This window comes from Piliocolobus tephrosceles, chromosome 5 (assembly GCF_002776525.5).
Source record: "Piliocolobus tephrosceles isolate RC106 chromosome 5, ASM277652v3, whole genome shotgun sequence".
In the NCBI taxonomy this organism is placed as follows: Eukaryota; Metazoa; Chordata; class Mammalia; order Primates; family Cercopithecidae; genus Piliocolobus; species Piliocolobus tephrosceles.
The window spans coordinates 65,807,984-65,826,658 of record NC_045438.1 but is presented as its reverse complement, the minus strand read 5'-3'; the positions used below and the strand labels follow the sequence as shown (position 1 = coordinate 65,826,658).

The window sequence follows — 18,675 nt, the reverse complement described above, 5'->3', positions numbered from 1 at the left end:
GTGCCAAGCACTTGTTAGGTTCTGAGAATATATTTGGGGTGAGGGAAAAACAATATCTGCTCTTTTTAAAAAAAACAAAACAAAACAAAACAAAAACAAGTTCTGAGACATTTGCTTTTATTTATATATTTATTTTAACTTTTATTTTAGGTTTGGGGTGCATATGAAGGTTTGTTGCATAGGTAAACATGTGTCACGGGGGTTTGTTGCACATACTATTTCATTACCCAGGTATTAAGCCCAGTACATAATAGTTATCTTTTCTGCTCCTCCTCCTCCTCCCACCCTCCCACTTAAATAGACCCCAGTGTCTGTTGTTTCCTTCTCTTTTTTTTTTTTTTTTTTTTTTGAGGGGGGAGGGTGTTGGTTTTCTTCAGACGGAGTCTCACTGTGTCGCCCAGGCTGAAGTGCAATGGTGTGATCTCGGCTCACTGCAAACTCCGTCACCTGGTTCAAGTGATTCTCCTGCCTCAGCCTCCCATGGAGCTGGGATTACAGGTGTGTGCCACCATGCCTGGCTAATTTTTGTATTTTTAGTAGAGATGGGATTTCACCATGTTGGCCAAGCTGGTCTCAAACGCCTGACCTCAAGTGATCCGCCCTCCTGAGCCTCCCAAAGTGCTGGGATTACAGGTGTGAGTCACCCCACCCAGCCTGTTTTCTTCTTTGTGTTCATAAGTTCTTATCATTTAGCTCCCCAGATTTATAAAGATGAGCTTTAACGCAAGAATTACATAAATAAATATTAAAAGTAACAAAAATAAGTACAGATGGATTCCTGACTTGGAAACATTCACGCAAAAGAATGGCTGACCTGAAATTCCAGAGAGATGAGAGTAAGCCAAGCATTTTCCTTTTGTTGTGCAGATAAGAAGGTAAAAAATATACAGTTGGCCCTCCATATCCGTGGGTGCCACATCTGTGGATTCAACCAGCCACAGATAAAAAAATATTTGAAAAAAAAAAAAGAATGTATGCACTTGTATTGAACATGTACAAACTTTTCATTGTCATTAGTTCCTAAATAATGCAGCATAACAACAATTTACATAACTTTTACATTGTATTAGGTACTATAAATAATCTAGAGATAAAGTATACAGGAGGATGTGCACAGATTATATGCAAACACTACACCACTTTATATCAGCGACTTGAGCATCTGTGGATTTCGGTATCTGAAGGAGTATCCCATGAATATCAAAGGACAACTATAATCTTAAAGGTAGGGAACTTCCTTCTGGGAGAGATTTTCAATTATGAGTTCAAAGCATGTGATCTATGGGCAATTGGGAATATTTGAATATTGGCTTTATGTTAGATGATGGCACTGTATCAACACTGAGTCTTCTGAGTGTGGTAACAGTTTTGTGTTTGCATAGGAGATTATTCTTGTACTTAAGCGGACCCATATTGAGATATTTATGGGTGAAGTGTCCTGATGTCAGCGTATTACCTTCAAGTAATTCAGCAAAAATAATGCTGAATTGGGGAGAGAGAGGATTTAACATTAAAGTGGGAAGATTTTAACAACTGGTGAGTCAGAGTGACGCATATCTGGATGGTCACGGTAGTAATTCTCTTTCTCTCGTTTTGTATCCTTCCATTTCCCACTTCCCTTCCTTTGCTAGTGTTGTCATTTATTTTACTTTTATACATAATTCTCTCAATGTGCTAAACAGTCAATTATCTTTTTAAAAAATTTGCAAATGAGAAAAAAATCTTTTGTAGTCACCCATACACATCTGCTCCTCAACTTACCATGGGGTAATGTCATGACGAACTCATCCTAAGTCAAAAAAGCATTTAAGGCACATCATTTACTGAACACCATAGCTTAGCTTAGCCTACCTTAAAAGTGCTCAGAATACTTACATTAGCTTACAGTTGGGCAAAATCATCTAACAGAAAGCCTATTTTATAATAAAATGTTGAATATCTCATGTAATTTATTGAACACTATACTTAAAGTGAAAAACAGAATGGTTTTATGGGTTCTTGAAGTGTGGTTTCTACTGAATGCCTATCACTTTTGCACCATTGTAAAGCTGAAAACGGTAAATTGAATCATCATAAATCAGGGACCATCTGCTTTTGCTAGTTGCAGCACTTTTCATTTTTTCATGTAGACCCAAGTTTTTGACATCACTTTCCTTTGCCAGAAGCACTTCCTTTAATAAAGAGCCAGGTAGGCCGGGTGCGGTGGCTCACGCCTGTAATCGCAGCATTTTGGGAGGCCGAGGCAGGTGGATCACAAGGTCAGGAGTTCAAGACCAGCCTGGCCAACATGGTGAAACCCCGTCTCTACTGAAAATACAAAAATTAGCTGGACATGGTGGAGAATTGCTTGAATCCGGGAGGCAGAGGTTGCAGTGAGCCGAGATCACGCCACTGCACTCCAGCCTGGGCACCAGAGCGAGACTCTGTCTCAAAAAAAACCAAAAAACAAAAAACAAACCAAACAAAACAAAAACAACAATAAAAACCCAAAAAACTCTGGATTTCTTGTAGTTATCATACTGGTGATTCATTGTCTCAGATTGTGTTTGACTGAATGCATCCTTACTTTTGTCTTCATTTTCACAGAATATTTTCACTGGATGTAAGTTGTCTTTTTTTTCCTTTAAGCACTTTAAAGTTGTTGTATTATTTTCTAGCTTGCCTAGTTTCTGGCAAAAAAAAAAAAAAAAAAAAATGTATTTGTTCTTACTTTTTATCCTCCACATACAATATCTTTATTTTCTGCCTTCTTTAAAATTTTTCCTTTTGTCACTGGTTTTCAAAAAATTATTCTGATGTGGTTTTCTTTGTGTTTATTCTATTTGTGATTCACTGTGCTCCCTGCACCTGTGGATTTATGCTGTGTATTAAATTTGTAAAAATTTTGCCATTGTTTCTTCAGATTTTTTTCAATCTCTCTTGCTCACCTTCCTCCTTTCTCCCCAACACTCTCTCTCTCATTCTCTCTTTTTCTTTCTTTTAAAAAATATTTTCTTTTATCCAGAAACTATCTGGAGAGTTTATATTGCTATTTCTTCAGATTCACTGATTATTTCTTCTGCAGTGAATAAGCTATTGTTAATCTGATACAGTGATTTTTTTTATTTCTGATATTATACTTTTTCACCTTTAAAGTTTTTACTTGAATTATATTTATGTCTTTACTTTCTCTGGCTCATTGTGTTCACGCTTTCCTTTAAGTCCTTGAATATATTTATAATTGTTTTAGGTTCTTGCCTGCTAGTTCCATCACCTGTCATTTGTGGGTGAGTTTCTATTGACTGAATTTTTTTTTTTTTCTTATGGGACTCATTTTCCTCCCTCTTTATATGTTGGGTAATTTTTTTATTGGGTGCTGAACATTGTAAATTGTAGTTTGTTGAGGGCTGGATTTTGCTGTCTTCCTTTAAAGAGTTTTTGATAGTTTTTCTGGCATGCAGTTAAATTACTTTTAAATCAATCTTCATGTAGAATGTTGAAGTTTGTTTTCTTAATCTACTTATGGATCAGTGTGATGCTTTGGGGGCTTGTCTTTAAACTTCTTTATTTTAGAGCAAATTTTAGAGTTTGTTTTTAAATTTCTTTTTTTAGAGCAAACCCTTTGCTCTGGGTTAGTTTAGCTGCTCTACTGTGTGATCCCTGTGGTCTCTGTTGAATTCCCCAGTATTCAGTGTGGACCCATTACTCCTGTTGGTCAGAGTCTCCCAGAACATCTTCCAGTCTTGTGGGAGCTCTGGGAATTACTCAGCCAACTGGTTGCTATTTGCTTTTTGCCTTCCCTTATGGAGTTCCACATTACACAGACACAAGTTGGTATTCCGGAGCAGATGCAAGGGACCTTCTATGCATATTTCTCAATATTTTTCTCTGTATAGCAAATAAGGAATTTGGACTCAGTATATGTTAAAATGACTCTATGGATTAGTCAATGAAGAGAGTCACTACATATATCTGTTTCTATGAGACAATGTATTTTACATTTCAAACAATTGACTTTAAGATATAGCTAATTTGTACCCTGGATACTTCAAAAATATGACTTTGCTTTAATAATATAGTAAAAGAGAATAGATTTTAATCCTCTAGTATCTGTATCAGTTTTCTATTGTTACATAACAAATCATCTCAAAATTTAGTGGCTTAATTCAATAGTATCTTTCTAATAAAGTATAATAAGAGTACTATAAAATGTTTTTGACATGAAGACCAGTTCAAGAATTCCCTGTTCCATCCGGGTGCGGTGGCTCACGCCTGTAATCCCAGCACTTTAGGAGGCCGAGATGGGTGGATCACGAGGTCAGGAGATCGAGACCATCCTGGCTAACACGGTGAAACCCTGTCTCTACTAAAAATACAAAAAATTAGCTGGGCGTGGTGGCGGGCGCCTGTAATCCCGGCAACTCAGGAGGCTGAGGCAGGAGAATGGCGTGAACCTGGGAGACAGAGGTTGCAGTCAGCCGAGATCATGCCACTGCACTCCAGCCTGGGTGATAGAGCGAGACTCCATCTCAAAAAAAAAAAAAAAAAAAAAAAAAAGAATTCCCTGTTCTATCAATCAAAATGATTTATAATTTCTAAATAGATTTTTAATTCAGCTAATGCAGGTAAACACTTTGCACCTTTTTTTTCTATTTCATCTTAGAAGTGATTTTTGTGTGTGTGTGTTTTTTTTCTGTAATCTCATCTTAGAGGTGAGGCAGCTAATTTGGGCTAAGATGCATTTTCTTATTAAGTAGCTTGAACATAATTGAATCTTTATGTAGTAGTTCAGATTTTTCATTGCTTCCATTCATTGTATATCTCTGAGGTTAAGATACAAAAAGTGCTCAAAATTGGGTTGGTTGGTTGTTGACTTTATGCTAGGTCATTATTTTTTTTTCAACAAATATTTTTATTTTTATTTATTTTTAAATTATTTTTATCCTGGTTTCATGGGTAACAAATATTTTCAGACAAAAACAAAATCCTAGTGCCTTAAAACAGCACTACTGCTATAGCTTATGATTCTGCTCCGAAGTCCTCATCTGGGACAGTCTCAGCTGATCTCTAATGGGCTCTTTCATGTGTCTGCAACCAGTTTGTGGCTTCACTGGGGGCTGGCTGGTTCAGCTAGCCTCACCCTTATTTCTGATGGTTGGCTCTGTTGACTGAGGATAATGGCGGGGGGTGACTTGGCCACACAGATCTCCTCATTCAGCTGCCTACTCTAGGCACATTCATATGGCAGCAAGATTGCAAGGGAAGCAAAGAGGTAAGTCCTAGGGTACAAGCATTTCTCAAGTTCTGTTTGCATTACATTTGCTAATGCTTCACTTGCCAGAGTAAGTCTCATGGCCAGCCCCGAATTAACGAGTGAAAAAATATACTTTGCTTCTTTATGGGAAAAGTATTGTGGACATTTTAATAATCTACCACAATGTCAGCTTAAATTCAGATAGAAACTATAATAGAAGGTTAGAGAAAGAAAAAAAATCTGTGCAGGTTGGAGAAAGTTGGCCTCTTGGAAAAACAAGGGAAATTTTGGAATGGATCTTGGATTGCTAGATAGAGGGAGAGGAGTAAAAGGAGATGGAGGCCATCCTGGCTAACACGATGAAACCCCGTCTGTACTAAAAATACAAAAAGTTAGCCAGGCATGGTAGCGGGCGCCTGTAGTCCCTGCTACTCTTGCGGCTGAGGCAGGAGAATGTCATGAATCCGGAAGGCGGAGCTTGCAGTGAGCCGAGATAGTGCCACTGCACTCCAGCCTGGGCGACAGAGTGAGATTCCGTCTCAGAAAAATAAAAATTAAAAAAAGACATTATAAGATAGAGGACTCGGCCTGAGCAAAAAGCTTGAACATAAGAATCATATGACCTTGGCCAAAGGGCTAATACTCTGCCCAGATACCCTTCTACACCTCCAGCTGCTGCACCTAGCCTCTGTTGAATGTAGGCTCTCCCTTACCTGCAAGATACCTAAATGTTCGTGTTACCCAGGATTTTATCTTTGTTCCTTTTTTATTCTTATTCCACACATTTGCCCTGGGGGATTTCATCCAATTTCATGGCGTCAACTCCCATCCATCCACTGATAATGTCCGTATCTACATATGTAGACCTGAACTGTGATCTCTAGAACCATATTTTTCAAAGAATTCTTAGACATCTCTGCCTATATAGCCGCCATATCTCAATGTGTTTAAAACTTAATTTATTTTCATGACCAGAGACCCTGATCTTTCTTTCTCCTATATTTCTGGTTTTTAGTGAATGGCTTTTCTTCCATCCATTTAGCTAAGCTGGAAAACTAACCTCATAGTCATCTTTGATGGCTTCTTTCTCAGTCACTACAAGTCCTGGTGATTCCATCGTCTACATGTGTCTTGTGTCCACCCCCTCCTCCATTCCTACCCCACTGCCTTGGTAGAGGATCCCATCGCCTCTTACCTGACCTCTTGCACCAGCCTCTTAGCTGGTCTCCCTCAAATGGTTTCACTTTCCTAGTTTCTTCCTAGTTCACTCCATCCAGGGTACTTTTTATAAAACCCAAGTTTGTTCGTGTCACTCCTCTACTTAATAATGTAAGCTGGGTCCCTAGCGCTCACGAAACTAAGTCCAAACTCCTTAAAAGTGTGACTTACCAAGTGCTTAGAAATCCAGTAAATCTTTACTGATCATTCCCCTTCCTCATTTCCAAACTACCAGACTAAGTTAGTAATTTTTCTAAACCCCCATAATGCCTTGTACATATCTCCACTGATTCTTTTAGTCTTTGATATATATCATCTATGCATGACTTATATCTGATTTTACCAGAATCACCTTCTGCCACTTTGCCCCACCCCATCCCTCTCTTCTCCAACATCACTGAGCTTCTGATTATTTCCCACCAGCAATGCATGTCCTTTCACAAGCCTGGGCCTCGGCCCATGTTGTTTACTCTTCTTGGACTGTCCGCCTCTCTTCTTCATCTAGCAAATTCTTATGCATTAGTTAAGCTCATAAACCTGTCACCTCCCTGCTGATGACTTCCTTGAGCCAATCGGCAGAGTTAGTCATTTATTCTGTGTTCCTGTAGCCCTTTGCCCTTTCCTTGAGCAGTCACCACCATTCACACTTTTGGCTGCCTCGCCTATTTTGAATACCTCCACTATGTTTGACAAATTTTAGCCACATGAATTCCATTTCTCTAAGGTAGAACCCCAGAAACCCAAATTTCCCTTGTAGCTAGGAAACAGTTAAATAACTTAGGCTCCTCTAATCAGATGTACCTGCAGGGAACTTTTTTGCTTGAAGTGAGCAATATATGCGCTGGTCATGGGAGTGAGGCAGGATATTAATCTTCCAGTAAGATGGATGTGAAGAGGCCTTTGATCCTTGGGGTGGCCAGTGGCAGAGCTGCTGGCATGTAGCTCATAGTGCTGAGAGATGGTAAGAGTGGTGTTTGTCAAAACAGCTACCTGGAGTGGTTGAGGATGCTTGGGCTTCAGAGCCTTGCTCTTCGGCTCTCTCAAATATTCTATGAGCCATCTAAAATCCCTTGGTAGGTTAATTTACTGCTTAAATAAGTCTGAGTGGATTCATTCTTGCAGTGACTAAAAAACAACGACTGACACGCATTGGTTAGAACACTTACCAAGTTTTACTATTCATGTTTTCTTAAGTGTCTATCTCTCTCACTAGATTAATCTCAGGTACTGTGTCTTATCCTTCTATGCAGAGTTCTACTTTCTTAACTGTTAAAACAAATACATGTTGTGTGCCTACACTGCACCATGCGCTGTGCTAGTTATTGAGGACATAATTGAGAAAAAGAGACACGTAAAATTTTTTCTTATGAAGTGTACAATTTTAAAAATCTGTCTGTGACCAGGCATGGTGGCCCACACCTGTAATCCCAGCACTTTGGGAGGCTGAGGCAGGAGGATCACTTGAGCCCAGGAGTTTGAGACCAACCTGGGCAACACAGTGAGATCCCATCTCTTAAAAAGAGAAAAAAAAAGATCTGTCTGAAACATCCTACGTATCCAACTGAGTGAGTACACCAATTCTTTTGATTATTTACTTCACTTACTGGAGATTTGCGTCTGGAAAATATAAGGATAAATGAGAAATGTTGTTTAGTTTCTCTGAGGCTAATAGAAGATATAGAAATGTAAACCAGTTCGATGCAACCTGAAACGTGTGGTAACAAAAGTATGTTCCTAATTCACTGGTGGCACAAAGGAGGGGTGGAGTGAGTAATTCTGCTTGGAAAAGCCAGGAATGAAAGACTAAGTTACTGAATGTAGAAATATTTTTGACTGTGCGTAAAGATTTCTTCTTGTCCCTTTTCCCCCTTTTCTTCTCTTTTCCTTCTTCCCTTTCCCTTTTCTTTACCATTTCTTACTGCTCCCTTTGCCCTTTAAGGTTCAATCCAAGGACCATCTATAGCAAATCATTACTGACCACTCCCCTTCCTTCCTTCCAAACTACCACACTAAGTTAGTAACTTTTCTAAACTCCCCTAATACCTTGTGCATACCTCCACTGATTGTTTTAGCCTTTGATGTGTATATACATATCAGATGATATATATATCAGATAATATGTATCAGATGATTTTTAAAATATATATATATATAATCAATGCATCTGTCATTGCCTCCTCCCCGAAGTCAGGGCCTGGCATGTAATTAGTATAGTACTCAATAAGTTGAATAACTGTTTCTTGAGGAAGTATAAATTAAAACTGCAATGTGATACCACCACATCCCCATCAGAATGGCCACAATGAAAAGGATTGTTAATATCAAGAGTTGATGAAGATATTGAAAAACTGGAAATTTCAAACATGCTAGAAAGAATATAAATTGGTACAACCATTTTGGGAAACATTTTTGGCAGAATTCACTAAAGCTGAACATATGCACATTATATTACCCAAAGATTGAACTGCTGGGTATAAGTATCCAACAGAAATGAATGTGTACATCTCAGAAGGTTCATATCAGTTTTATTCATAATAGCCCCAAACTGGAAACAACCTAACATCCATCCACAATAATGGATAAATGAATTGTGGCATATTCATGTCATGGAACAGCATACAATAATTTTTTTAAATGAAAAACTGCTATGGGTCAGGTGCAGGGGCTCACTCCTGTAATCTCAACACTTTGGGAGGCTGAGGCAGGCAAGTCACTTGAGCTCAGGACTCCTAGACCAGCCTAGGCAACATGGGAAAACCCAGTCTCTACAAATGTACCCCCCCAAAAAAAGTTAGTTGGGTGCTGTGGTGTGTGCCTATAGTCCTAGCTGCTCAGGAGGCTGAGGTGAGAGGATCATTTGAGCTCGGGTGGTCAAGGCTGCAGTGAGTGCAGTGAGAGGTGATGGTAACACTGTACTTCTACCTGAGTGACAGTGAGACCCTGTCTCAAACAAAACAAGACAAAAAACTGCTACAACATAAGCAACAATACAGATGATTTTAACCGACTGATATTGAGCAAAGCAAACCAGAAACAGAGTACATATTGTGATTTTCCACTAAAATGAAGTTCCAGAAAAGATCAAATTAATCTCCAGCAAAAGAAGATGAAATAATGATTAACTTTTACAGGTGGGAGGGGTAATGTACTGGAAGAGGACAGTAGGGACATTTCTAAAGTTTTGAAAGTATTCTATATTTTTATAATCATATATATTTACCTATTATTATTATTATTATTATTATTATTATTATTATTTGAGACATAATCTCGTTCTGTTGCCCAGGCTGGAGTGCAGTGGCATTATCTCAGCTCACTGCAACCTCTGCCTCCTGGGTTCAAGCGAATTTCATGTCTCAGCCTCCCAAGTACGTGGGATTACAGGCTTGCCTCTGCCACCATGCCCAGCTAATTTCTTTTTGTATTTTTAGTAGAGAAGAGGTTTCACCATATTGGCCAGGTTGATCTCGAACTCCTGACCTCAAGTGATCTGCCTGCCTCGACTTCCCAAAGTGCTGGGATTACAGGCATGAGCCACCGCTCCCAGCCTGTAATCATATATTTAAAAGCCACATACAGAAGAATTTTCTAGGACAATGTCAACTCTCCATTAAAAAACTTTTTACGCTTTTTCGCAACGGGTTTGCCGCCAGAACAGAGGTGTCATGAAAACTACCCCTAAAAGCCAAAATGGGAAAGGAAAAGACTCATATCAACATTGTCGTCATTGGACATGTAGATTCGGGCAAGTCCACCACTACTGGCCATCTGATCTACAAATGCGGTGGCATCGACAAAACAACCATTGAAAAATTTGAGAAGGAGGCTGCTGAGATGGGAAAGGGCTCCTTCAAGTATGCCTGGGTCTTGGATAAACTGAAAGCTGAGCGGGAACATGGTATCACCATTGATATCTCCTTGTGGAAATTTGAGACCAGCAAGTATTATGACTATCATTGACACCCCAGGACACAGAGACTTCATCAAAAACATGATTATAGGGACATCTCAGGCTGACTGTGCTGTCCTAATTGTTGCTGCTGGTGTTGGTGAATTTGAAGCTGGTATCTCCAAGAATGGGCAGACCCAAGAGCATGCTCTTCTGGCTTACACGCTGGGTGTGAAACAACTAATTGTTGGTGTTAACAAAATGGATTCCACTGAGCCACCCTACAGCCAGAAGAGATATGAGGAAATTGTTAAGGAAGTCAGCACTTACATTAAGAAGATTGGCTACAACCCCGACACAGTAGCATTTGTGCCAATTTCTGGTTGGAATGGTGACAACATGCTGGAGCCAAGTGCTAACATGCCTTGGTTCAAGGGATGGAAGGTCACCCGTAAGGATGGCAATGCCAGTGGAACCACGCTGCTTGAGGCTCTGGACTGCATCCTACCACCAACTCGTCCAACTGACAAGCCCTTGCGCCTGCCTCTCCAGGATGTCTACAAAATTGGTGGTATTGGTACTGTTCCTGTTGGCCAAATGGAGACTGGTGTTCTCAAACCTGGTATGGTGGTCACCTTTGCTCCAGTCAACGTAACAACTGAAGTAAAATCTGTCGAAATGCACCATGAAGCTTGGAGTGAAGCTCTTCCTGGGGACAATGTGGGCTTTAATGTCAAGAATGTGTCTGTCAAGGATGTTCGTCATGGCAACGTTGCTGGTGACAGCAAAAACGACCCACCGATGGAAGCAGCTGGCTTCACTGCTCAGGTGATTATCCTGAACCATCCAGGCCAAATAAGTGCTGGCTATGCCCCTGTGTTGGATTGCCACACGGCTCACATTGCATGCAAGTTTGCTGAGCTGAAGGAAAAGATTGATCGCCGTTCTGGTAAAAAACTGGAAGATGGCCCTAAATTCTTGAAGTCTGGTGATGCTGCCATTGTTGATATGGTTCCTGGCAAGCCTATGTGTGTTGAGAGCTTCTCAGACTATCCACCTTTGGGTCGCTTTGCTGTTGGTGATATGAGGCAGACAGTTGCGGTGGGTGTCATCAAAGCAGTGGACAAGAAGGCTGCTGGAGCTGGCAAGGTCACCAAGTCTGCCCAGAAAGCTCAGAAGGCTAAATGAATATTATCCCTAATACCTGCCACCCCACTCTTAATCAGTGGTGGAAGAACGGTCTCAGAACTGTTTGTTTCAATTGGCCATTTAAGTTTAGTAGTAAAAGACTGGTTAATGATAACAATGCATCGTAAAACCTTCAGAAGGAAAGGAGAATGTTTTGTGGACCACTTTGGTTTTCTTTTTTGCGTGTGGCAGTTTTAAGTTATTAGTTTTTAAAATCAGTACTTTTTAATGGAAACAACTTGACCAAAAATTTGTCACAGAATTTTGAGACCCATTAAAAATGTTTAATGAGAAAAAAAAAAAACTTTTTACACCCCAACCACATAAATATGTAAAAATTTGAGTTTTACCTTTATGATTTGTGCACTTTACTGTCTATAAATTATATATTGATAAGAATGTAAATAAAAACAAATAAAAATGAATGTTCTGTGAATGAGAGAATAAACGAATGAATGAGTTGTGTTTTCCAAGAGGAAAATACTTATTACCATGAAAGAGGATCTTGTACTGCATTGAATTTTTAAGTAGTACTTAGTTCTTGCACTTCTTTTGCTCTAATGATACCCAAAATAATTGTTCGTTTACTTACTTTGCTTAAGTATTAATTTCCTTTGCTATTTAGCCACGACTGTGAAGTTAAGACAAGAAAGTCATCAACAGTAATGCAGATGATGTAAATACCTTGTGGGACTGGCATTTAATTTACTGCGAGGGATCTATTAAGCCCTTTGGGAATTGGGGAATACGCCTAATTCCCTTCTGGCGTTTTTAATTTTTTTAATCCTTTTGTGTTTTATGAGATGTGAGTACAGATTAATTATTCAGGCTCTTGAGAGAGGAGAGGAGTTGGCAGAGTTGCCACCCGTGTTCACGAACAGGAACAGAAGCCACCAGCACATGACATTGCCCAAGTCACCCAAAGATCAGAGTGGAAGAGTCCTAATTGCTGGGCGGCCCGCCCCCGGGATGTGCCTCTCCCATCCTTCTCCAGGCGGGGCTCGTGGCTAAGCAGCGACTCATCCTACCAGCCTGTCACAGGCCAAGAGCAGCCAACAACTCCGCAGGCGACGATGGCCGCTGCACCCCAGGCGCAGTCAAAGCCCGACCGGCTCTGGGTCCCAGCTTAGAGCCTGGGATGCAGTGTCGGGAGACGCGGTGCCCAGATCATCCAGTAGGTGTCGCTGTCCCGCGGCCGCCGCGCGTCCCGGGGGTGGGGAGCCGAGGCATGTCTGCCTCACCTGGGGCTCCCGGCTCGCGCGCTTCACCTGGGCTCGCGCCCCTTGCCGCCCGCGCAGCGAGGGGGCGCTCTCCCGCAGCTGGGTCCCCTCCTCCGCCCCACAAGCTCGGGCTGCAGTGCTGCTCGCGCTGCGCGTGGTGCTAGTTCTGCAACCCGCTGCCGTCCCCCGCATCCGCGACAAGGGGGCGGGGTCCCACGGCGCGCTGGGAAAGTCTGGCGAGCTGGCGCCCAGGTGTGTTCTTCCACAGGGCCCGGGCGGCAGAGAGGACCGCGTCCCGGCAGTCGGAGCGGGAGGAGGACAAGACGATGCCGCTGTCCCCGCCAGCCCAGGGCGACCCCGGGGAGCCCAGCCAGTGCAGGCCCCCTAAGAAGCACACCACCTTCCACCTCTGGCGCTCCAAAAAGAAGCAGCAGCTGACGCCGCCTGACTGTGGGGTGTTCGTTCCGCACCCGCTCCCGGCGCCTGCCGACGAGGCCAGGTGAGCTCCTCGCCCGAGCCCTCCAGTCCCAGCTCCTTCTCCTCCTCCCGCTGCTCTGGCCTTTCGGCTCCTGACCCCACTTGGAGGAGGGGAAAGCCCAGGGTCTGTTTCACTCTGCAGGTTTACCTGGGTCCAGAGGGGAGCGATCGTAGCCGCTGGTGGTGACCAAGTTCCTCGCGGCTTTTGGCTCAGACCAAGCACCGGCGAGAGGAACTTGTGCCCACTCATGTGGCCTTTAGTATGACTGCAAAGTCTTCATGCAGGAGCCTCCCGCATCAGCCTGCTAACCAGAGCGGCAGGGAGTGAGGGTTGTTACCGTCTGAAGTGATGGTGGGAACTCTTCTTTGGGGTTAGGCACTACTTTTGAGCTAGTGCCTTTACTGTAAAGCTCTTTATTGTGAATATCTGTCAGATCTGTGCTCTTACAGATGTTATACCCCCATTCTCCTCGCAAGATGCGAAGGGAGGAGGAAGTGGCAGGAATGGTTACCCCCCATTTCATGGGTGAAGGGACTGAGACCAAAGGATAAATGGCTTCTCCCCATTGGAGCCAGAGGCAGAGCTAGGGAGCATCTAGGTATCCAAAGTGTAGTTACCGTTGTACTTTTTAATTTTTATCATGGTTTTGAAGTGGTTTTATTGTGTATGTATAATTATTCAACTATACCATCAGAGTTTATGCATTCGTTGAATAATAGCCAATTTGAAGTAACAGAGTATTTACATGGCTCAGAGGTGTGAAATATTTACAGTGATGGACAATTGACAATGTCCAGTAAATCCTTCTACATGTGTTTCTAAAGTACGCCCTATGAACAATGAGGGCCAGAATAAAATTGTGCAAGATTTGCATTTTAGACATATTTTTCATTTTATATCTTTTCTTTTATTTTCTTTTCTTTTTCTTTGAGGCGGAGTCTTGCTCTGTCGCCCAGGCTGGAGTGCAGTCGCACCATCTTGGCTCACTGCAAGCTCCGCCTTCCGGGTTCATGCCCTTCTCCTGCCTCAGCCTCCCCAGTAGCTGGGACTACAGGCGCCTGCCACCACGCCCGGCTAATTTTTTGTATTTTTAGTAGAAACGTGATTTCACCGTGTTAGCCAGGATGGTCTCGATCTCCTGACTTGGTGATCCGCCCGCCTCGGCCTCCCAAAGTGTTGGGATTACAGGCGTGAGCCACCGCGCCTGGCCTCTCCTTTTATTTCCAAAAAAAAGTTAAAGTCAATTTTACAATCTATTTTCATTCACTGATTGTATTGAGTACCTTAGCTAAGTGCCATGTGCTGCGATATAAAAAACAATGAGAGACAGTAATAATTCTGTCATCAAAGAATTCTTAGTCTCTTGTGGATACCAAAAAGTGCAATGATAGATGCCAGCACAGAGGAGGGGATCACAGAGGCTTCCTGGAGGCGGATAGGTGAAGTGGCTTAGGCAGAAACAGGGAGGAGCAGCGAGTTCCAGGCAGGGGCGGAACTGTGCACATCACCAGCACTTAGAAGAGTGTGGCACTTCCTGAGAAGCGCAAGTGGTTGAAGCGGGAGGTCTAGGTGTGAGGGGGTAAGGGTAGGAAAGCTAAGAGAGAAGTCATTTTATTTTTCTCTCATATTTTATCATCCACATTGGTAATCAGTTGTAGTAGAAATATATTACCTATGCAAACACTTACTGTGCCTATTTATAGATTATACTTTCTAACAAAATACACTACTTAATAATAATGTACACAGCATTGAAGTTATTTTCTATTACCTCAGTAAATATTTTAAACATTTCCATCGTGGTTTTCCTTTTAAGATCTAGTCTCATGGTTTACTGCTTATCAAAACATAATAATATACAGCTATAGGTAATGTATTCAAATGTAAATACATTTTAGTCTAAAATTTAAAATAGGAGATTTACTTCTCTCCTTGAGTTTTTGTATTTTAGTGCAGTCTTGAAACACCTCATTTTTTCCTTCAGAACCCTGATGAACTTTGTATTAATAAATGTTCTGAAAAACTAAAGGTATTGGTCTGTCTTTGGGATGTTTTTCTAGTTAGAGCATCTTTATAAATATTTCATTTACTTCTAAGAGAGTGCACTTCTTTCTGGTTTAAAGAGAGTGGCAAAAGGACCCTTAGATTTCTAGCCAGTCTTTGCCCAGTATGGCTCTCTTGAGCCTCCTGACTATATCGGTTCATTTCTGTCCAGTACTTTGAAGTGATGGAATTTGGCTAGAATGTGCAGCACTCACTGTGGTTTTTGTCTCTAAATAAGGAGGAGACAGTCAGGTAACCACCCCTATTTGCTTATTTGATTAATATTATGGGAGTTTAGGTCAGATAAAAATGAATTTATCTAATTATTGAATGAATAACTCAAGTTATTTCACCTCTTAAAATCTCACTTTCCTCATCTGTAATATGGAGACAATAGGATGCTGACTCTGTAGGGTTGTCATGAATATTAAAGGAAAGTTTATGTTATTAAGTGCAAAAACTTTGACACGTTTCTGAGCATAAAGTAGAAACTCAGTAAATGCAAAAGCATCCTCGTCGTTGTCATCATCATCATCATCATCATCATCATCATCAAAGCAAAGGTCTAATGGAAGAAATGGAAAAAATAGGTTTGGATAGGGGAAAAACTAACTCTAGGAAGAGCTTCTTTTCCTCGAAAAGTTTACCAGTCCAGCTGGGTGCGGTGGCTCATGCCTCTAATCCCAATACTTTGGGAGGCCAAGGCAGGCAGATCACCTGAGGTCAGGAGTTCGAGACCAGCTTGGCCAACATAGTGAAACCTCATCTTTACTAAGAATACAAAAAAATTAGCCGGGCATGGTGGCTCATGCCTGTAATCCCAGCTACTCAGAGGCTGAGGCAGGAGAATCCCTTGAACCCTTGAAGGTTGTGGTGAGCCGAGATCACACCATTGTACTCCAGCCTGGGCAACAAGAGTGAAACGCCATATATAAAAAAGAGAGAGAGAGAGAGAGAGAAAGAAAAGCTTGCCAATCCAAAGATTATTTAAAGTTTATTAAAGTCAGATTTTTGTATTCTGCAAATACTTGTGGCTTTTGATATAGACATTCTAATCAATTATTTCCTTATATAAAATAATTTGAACATGACTACTTCTTTTTCCAAAATTTACTCTTAAAGTTTTTTTTTTTTCCAGCTTGGTTTTGGTAAACATGGTCATATGATGTCATTTTTCACAAAGATAGAGTTGCTGCCCTCCTGAGTCAGCCCCATCCCCTGTCTAGGTCATAATTCTCTTGCCATTAGAGGGTCTAGTGGTGTGGTGGAAAGAGCATGGCGAGCTGTAGCCAGGCCACTTAGCAGCCACTAGTGGCACTGTCATTTACCACATTTTAAATTATACTCTGTCTTGTGAATAATGGGTTCAGAATGTGGATTCTCTACTTGGATTTAAATTCTTGTTCTTCTGTTAATACTTACCATGACACCGAATCCTATCATCCTAGCAAAGTTATTAACATTTTTGTGCCACAATTTTCTCATTCACAAAATGGCAGTCATAAGATTTGTTATAAAAATAAATGAGTTAATGCATTTCAAGTGCTCAGAACAGTGGCTGAAACATAGTGAGTGCTCAATCAATGGGAGTTGTTTCTCTTTTTCTTACTAGTATCTTGCCTATGCCTCCTTTTGAGTAGGAATTTTGTGTGTTTTTCTGCTATGTAATGAAAGTGGTCCCTTCTTTTTTATTTTCTCTATTCAAGCCACTTTGTGTTATTTTGTTTTTTTTAAATATTAAAAATATTTAAAAAGTAAAACATAAAAAGGCCAGATGGGGTGGCTCACACCAGTAATCCCAACACTTTAGGAGGTGGAGGCAGGTGGATCATCTGAGGTCAGGAGTTCGAGACCAGCCTGGCCAACATGGTGAAACCTGTTTCTACTAAAAATACAAAAAATTAGCCAGGGGTGGTGGTGGACACCTGTAATCACAGCTACTTGGGAGGCTGAGGCAGGAAAATCCCTTGAACCTGGGAGGTGGAGGTTGCAGTGAGCCGAGATTGTGCCATTGCACTCCAGACTGGGTGACAGAGCGAGACTCTGTCTCAAAAAAACAAAACGAAACCAAAAAAAACATAAATAGAGACAGGGTCTTGCTATGTTGCCCAGGCTGGTCTCAAACTCCTAGGCTCAAGCAATCCTCCTGCCTTGGCCTCCCAAAGTGCTAGGATTACAGGTGTGAGTCACCTCACGTGGCCACACTTTTTGTTATTTTGATTAGAAGTGGGTTCTGAGCTAAAGGTCAAAAGCAGTGAATTATTTCCATTGAGTTCTTTGTTTAAGAAACTATATATTTTTTAAAAAGCAGTGAATTAAAAATTATCACAGTTGAACTGAATTGAACCCCACATCTAGAAGCAAACATTAATGCTCTCTGCAGGAGAGCCAAGTTCAAGCAACGAATGGACCTCATAATCCTGTGAAAATCAGCCCACCTGTTTCAGTTGGAGGAAAAGTGTAGCCAGTGTCAAGGGCAGAGCATCCTCATTGGGCAGGCAGAGATCTACCTCTGAGTGAAGGCCAGCAGCCTCAAGTTTCAGAACTATAGACAATCCCTTAGTTTTTCTGTACTCAGTGGACCTTTCCTTTCTATGAAGAGAAAACAACTAACTCCCGGTTTATATCACTAGAATGTTGTAAGGATAAACTATTGTTGTTTGGAGGTTTTTTCTTTTTTCTTCAGAAAAAGAACAATCATTTAAAATGTTATTTGAAAGCATTCTGGAACTGTGTAGAGTGTTAGTCTTCATAACTTAAAATTGATTCTTGTTTCCAGTCTTTTGTGGCTGGCTTGGTGCTTGGAACTCTAAACAGGTTTAATTATTTTCTAGCATAAAAATCATAGCCAGGTAAGTCTATTTTTGTTTTATGTAATATTAGATTTAAACTAGTTAGTACTGAGTTTTCCTTCTTGTTTTCCTTATACTAAAGGAAAGAGTTTTGATTTTTAGGTTTATTTTATTTCACCAGTGTAAACCAGGAATTTAAAAGTAAGTCTGCCACTTACTAGCTGTGAGCTTCTTGGGAAGTTATTTTACCCTGCTAACTTCTGTTTTATGATCTGTGACCTACCTTTTAACATTGTTTTTGAGACTTATATTTTTAAGAAAATGACTAGCCTAGTGCCTGGCAGATAACAGAAGCTCAGTAAATAGTACCTCTGAAAGCATGCCACAGTCAAAGGCCAGTAGACTTTGGTGTTAGGTAGACTTAGTTTCAAATCTGCCTCTGCCATTGGGATAGATTTTTAACCTCTTTAAGTCTCAGTTTCTTCACCTGTAAAATGGAGGCAATTACACTTCTCTTATGGAGCTCTAGGAGGATTGAATGTTATCTATGTAAAGCACTCAGCACAGGGCTTGGCTCAAAGCAAGTGCTGGATAGAGGAAAGGTGGTGGTCAGC

At 41.2% G+C, this 18,675-nt stretch overlaps 1 pseudogene across 1 annotated transcript; it reads left to right on the top strand.

Annotated features, from left to right (window-relative positions):
• The first annotated feature begins 10,083 nt into the window (after positions 1-10,083).
• LOC111538528 lies at positions 10,084-11,832 on the top strand (annotated as a pseudogene). Its single transcript, XR_002730378.2, has one exon. The product of XR_002730378.2 is annotated as an elongation factor 1-alpha 1 pseudogene (transcript).
• The last annotated feature ends 6,843 nt before the right edge of the window (positions 11,833-18,675 follow it).